The sequence below is a fragment of the Macrobrachium rosenbergii genome, chromosome 36, assembly GCF_040412425.1.
Source record: "Macrobrachium rosenbergii isolate ZJJX-2024 chromosome 36, ASM4041242v1, whole genome shotgun sequence".
Classification (NCBI taxonomy): Eukaryota; Metazoa; Arthropoda; class Malacostraca; order Decapoda; family Palaemonidae; genus Macrobrachium; species Macrobrachium rosenbergii.
This window is the reverse complement of record NC_089776.1, coordinates 26,580,309-26,585,933: the sequence shown is the minus strand read 5'-3', so window position 1 is coordinate 26,585,933 and position 5,625 is coordinate 26,580,309. Positions and strand designations below refer to the sequence as shown.

The following is a 5,625-nucleotide window of genomic DNA, read 5'->3' as shown; positions in this document are numbered from 1 at the left end:
TTTATGCAACCCCTTCGTCGTTAAAAGTCTTAAAAAACGTTTCTATTTTTTTTTTTTTTTATGCAACCCTTCGTCGTTAAAAGTCTTACCAAACGTTTCTATTTTTTTTTTTGCAACCCCAACCCCTTTTTAAAAGTCTTACCAAACGTTTTATTCTATTTTTTATTTTTTATTTTGATGGAATGACTGACTGCAACCCCTTCGTCGTTAAAAGTCTTACCAAACGTCTAATCTGATATAAACCTCGAGTTGCTTTAACATTTGAAATACAGAGAGAGAGAGAGAATAAGACTTTGCATATTCATTTTGTTGAAGTAGATATTTTGTCAATCAAAACACAGGCGGGGAATCCCGGTCTCTAAAATTATTATAGTTATCCTTACTATCGTTGTTCTTTTCGTTTCTGTTTCCTTAATCTTATCAGGTTGCTTTTTATCTTTCGATTTTGTCATCTAGAAATTAACTGTTTGTGTCTGTTTGTGTTACACTTGTAACTTTTGCTTTCGTTTAGTTGAAGTGTTGCTTCTGAATTTTTACTTTCAGGGAAAAGTTGTTGGTTATCATGTATGTAAATCACAAACTCTTAGCTAATCACAAACTTTTAGCTAGATTACATTTGTAACGTTTATGTTTACTAAAATGTTGAAATAAAGCACTTATTTTCAGTAATGCACTACAACATTTGCCATCATTTCCCAACTTTTTTCTTAAAGGAATTCAAACTGGTCAGTCGTTGCTGGTTCCACCTGGAAGGGGAATGAAGCTAGCGTAAGCCTCGTGTTCTTAAGCTTCTCTGGTATATGCATCTGTCTGGCCTAGACTTAATAATCATTCATTCCTCTAAGGGTGACTTAGTTGAGCCTGCACAGCACCGGGGATTAATTCATTCGTTCACTCAGACATTCAGTCATTTGATACTAAAGGAATCCACACATGAGAGTCTGAAGCCTCAGAATTCTTCTTGTTCATCCCCTTCGAGTCAAAAGTTCCTGTCTCGATAACGGACGAATTAGCCTTGAAGGCTCCAGAATAGGAAGAAAAGTTAAGTATACCTTAGTTTTACCAGACCACTGAGCTGATTAACAGCTCTCCTAGGGCTGGCCCGAAGGATTAGACTTATTTAACGTGGCTAAGAACCAACTGGTTACTTAGCAACGGGACCTACAGCTTATTGTGGAATCAGAACCACATTATAGCGAGAATGAATTTCTATCACCAGAAATAAATTCCTCTAACTCTTCATTAGCCGGCCGGAGAGTCGAACTCAGGCCTAACGAGTGTAAGGCCACAACTCTACCGACTCGCCCAAGGAACAGAATAGGAAGAAAATGTTTATCTTCCCAGTATAGCAGTGACCTCATAAAAAGCAAACGTTATGAAAGATGACTTACGTTATATTAGTAAGCTTCAGATTAAAGCTACATTTAATCACTGTGGTTGTTTAAATAATTTACTTCTCATTACTGATCGCGATACTTATCGTGTGAGGGATATGGATATGAGTCAGAGAAAACTGCCTTGACAATGGAAAACGTGACTAAAACCTGACCTGCTTTCGGTAATCTTCTTTGACTAGGATTTTGCTTAGAAAACAATAAATGACAATGAAAAGAAAAACTGAATCACTTCTACTTATAGCGTGAAGGACGTTTCGTCTTGGACATTGCATTTACCTAAGTGGTCGTGAAGGAAACTTGGCATCACGTGTCCTAGAAGACTGTTTCCATTAAGTAGTTGCCTGATTGAATTAAATACATATATATATATATATATATATATATATATATATATATATATATATATATATATATATATATATATATATATATATATTATAATCAACACAATCACGTGTGGAACAGAAATAAATTTCTGACTCACATCAGGATTGAACCAGGTCTTTCAATTGAAAGGCAAGGGCGCTGACTACTAGGCCATACAAGTCATCTATGTATGGCCTAGTGGGCAGCACCCTTGCCTTTCGATTGAAAGACCTGGGTTCGATCCTGATGTGAGTCAGAAATTTGTTTATTTATTTATTTATATATATATATGTAGTATATATATATATACATATATCTATGTGTGTGTGTTTGTATATACACAGACAGACACACATATATATATACACGCACATACACATATATATATATATATATATATATATATATATATATATATATATATATATATATATATATATATATATATATATATATATAATAGTCAAATTATTAATAACGACTCCTAACACCATACAAATTGGCTCTGAGTGGCGTTTGTTCTCATTTTCAGTGGAACGGTAAACTGGAAATAACGTATATATTGCCAGTTAGCTGTATTGTTAATTATGACTTTCCTGAATGAATGCTCAGTTTAGAGGTTTTAAATCTTCCCTATCTTTTGGTTGTGAGAATCACTTCAACCACAAGTTAGAGTCCTTCAAGAATCTAGTCGTCGTGAAGTTCAGATCATCTTCTAATTCTTCGGAACTTCGAGGTCTGTTCCGAAACAGTGTTCACGATGATTTTGTCAACTTTATCTCGTCAGCATAATAAGTCATTCAAGTATAGAAGATCTTCAGTTACTCCTTTAAGAGAAGGTCTCTATCGAAAAAAAACGTGATGAATATTCGACTGATAAATTCCCGGGTCGGTGCAGTCTTCTCCTTCCAGGAAGTTTGAGTCTTTCTTCCCCAGAAGAATTTATTGAGCGAGAATTCCTCAAGGCCACAATCGGCTGAAGCAATTTCATTTTTGAGTGTTTTGAAAACACCTCGTTCAAAAGCTTTTTCCGTTTTGTCCTCTGATGAAAGACTAAGCAGACGCGACCAAAATAAAGGTTTATCATGAATGATTTTATTTTTTATTTATGCAATAAATGGGAAAATTAATAAAACATAATTAGTATAAAAATACAATGGAAGCATCATTAGCAATGCATACTTTACAAAAGATTAAAACTGAACCACAATTTCATTCACGAAGACATAAAGACTTACGCAGCCTGGTAATGTTCGTGATACGATTTCTTAGTCGACGGCTCACAAAACATGTTGCTTGTTCTGTGTTTCTTAGAAGATTTTCTTGTTTGTGTTTTTGCTCTTGTTGTTGTTCATGCTTTGATTGTAAGACATTTCGTCCCGGCAACAGCTGTGTTGACAGAGGTAACTATATTGGTGTCGCTCCTGACACTCGGGAGAGAGGTAATTTCTGAAAACCTAGAATTCTCTCTATTTTCTGTTTTCTCTCTTTATTATCATTATCTTTCGATGCTCTGGACATCCTGATTACTCCGACCTCTGCTTTTTTTTATGTAGGTTTATTACTTCTCTCTCTCTCTCTCTCTCTCTCTCTCTCTCTCTCTCTCTCTCTCTCTCTCTCTCTCTCTGTTCGTATAAACAGTTAAAATTCTCATTCGGAAAAGTTTCAACTGTGTTTTGTCAATATGAAATCGTCGTACAAAAGATGAACAACTCTTCATAACACGTCGCACCAAGGAATCCCATGATCTTTGCATTCAGGAACACTGAGTAAAGAATGTTTTTCTCTCTCTCTCTCTCTCTCTCTCTCTCTCTCTCTCTCTCTCTCTCTCTCTCCCGGAAGTGTTTGTTAAATAATTTTCCCTGACAGACACTATTTTGTAAGGAATTTCTGATTAATATAGCATCATTCGGAGGAAGAATACAAGATGGTGATTCTACGAAGTCTTTATTTATATGCAAAATAGCTTTTATAAGAATTCAAATAAATAATGAATATGACACTGAAAAGGCAATGGCATCAGCAGAAATCAAATTATAACTACTCTTACTTGATAAAAACAAAGAGACAGACACACATACAGACAGACCGAGACAGAGACAGAGAGGAAATGTCCTCATGGTCGACGGCAGATGAAATACGTAACGAAATCGCTGTCAATTGTTTTCCGTTTCATGTGAGATTTCTTGTTGTTCAGCTTTTTGTTATTGCTGTTGCTTCTGTGACGCTGAGTCATTTCGTCCCTACAGCAACTCCTTTCACAGGTCGAACTGTTGCTGTTGCTGCTGACACTCTGGAAGCTTCTGTCGCTCAGGGAAGAACAGCTGCGGCCCTTTGCGTCCTCTGCAACAGATGCAAAGGTTTAAGTACATGTGTTAATTGTAACTTCCAAATGACGTAAAGATCATCATTGGTATTGAACTAAAATTACGTGAAGGTAATTTAGATATCATTTGCAATAATATGATAGGACATTCTCTTGTCAGTTCATTGAACACAAACCACTGACTTTATTATATTATCGCTTTCCTTTGTAATGTGACATTTTTCATTTTATTAGGAAAATTAAATATCAAATTACGTGAAAAATAAATCATAATTCAAAATGGAAAAGACAAAACAATGGACTGGCAAATCTAAAAAGGAATAATCTTACCATCCGAAGTATGGAGTCCATCTTGAAAAGGATGAATTTGTAGGTGGGCCATTTTGGAAGTCGGTGATTCCTCGGTCGTTACGGAGAAATTGTTCAAAAGATTTTTTTCAGTTCGCTGAGCTCGTTCTCTTTCTCGTTATGGCGAGGTGCTCACTTCGAATGGCGAAAAGAGAGCGTTCAGGGGTTTATATACCCCAAGAGACTGCCACCAATGAGCCCACGTGAGCGATAAGGAGGTTCAGATTAATATCGTTGCAAAGACGCCAGTACTTCTTATTAAGGAAGTACAGTTAGACACTATTTTATCGGTACTGTTTCCAGTTTATGAGGTCAAGGACTCCATTGCAAATAAAATTTACTTAAATCGCTGGTTCTCTCGTAAGAAACTGCAAATAATGCGATTAGAATTCCTGACACATATTGACAAATGCCAGACTTCATTAAGACCGTATCTTGTTTTATACGAAATTCAGTTGTAATTTCTGTTTTAAAAGTGAATTTCAGTTTTAAAACAGAAATTCAGTTTTCTAGTTTTTTTTTTTTTTTTTTGTGATGGAACCTTCGTCGTCAAAAGTCTTACCAAAAGTCTTAGCATCTTTTGGGGAATCTGATATAAACCTCGAGTTGTTTTAACATTTGAAATAGAGAGAGAGAGAGAGAGAGACTTTGCATATTCATTTTGTTGAAGTAGATATTATGTCAATCAAAACAGGTAGGGAATCCCGGTCTCTAAAATTATCATAGTTATCCTTACTATCGTTGTTCTTTTCATTTCTGTTTTCTTAATCTTATCAGGTTGCTTTTGATCTTTTGACTTTATCATCTAGATATTAACTCTTTGTCTTACACTTGTAACTTTTGCTTTCATTTCGTTGAAGTATTGTTCTGAATTTTTACCTTCAGAGAAAAGTCGTTGGTTATCGTGGAAATCAGAAAGCCTTTATCAAGTTTATGTTTACTAAGATGTTGAAAGAAAGCACTTATCTTAAATTATGCACTAAAATGTTTGTCATCCTTGACCAACTTTTTCTTTCACCTTCAAGCTCTGAGATTCCTTCTTAGTGTTGTTTTCCCTTAATTTAGTTCTTCATTGGATGGGTCGATATCGTAGTCGGCTAGCACTCCCCTAGGCCCGCGTTCGATTCTCCGGCCGGCCAATGAATAATTAGTGGAATTTATTTCTGGTGATGGAAATTCATTTCTCGG

The 5,625-nt window shown here is 35.6% G+C and overlaps 1 long non-coding RNA gene across 1 annotated transcript; it reads right to left on the bottom strand.

Moving 5' to 3' along the window:
- Positions 1-3,693: 3,693 nt before the first annotated feature.
- Positions 3,694-4,583, bottom strand: LOC136825024 (uncharacterized). Its single transcript, XR_010849214.1, has 2 exons — positions 4,420-4,583; positions 3,694-4,106 (listed from the first exon to the last, which is right to left on the bottom strand). It is a non-coding gene; the product is annotated as an uncharacterized lncRNA (long non-coding RNA).
- Between the last annotated feature and the right edge of the window lie 1,042 nt (positions 4,584-5,625).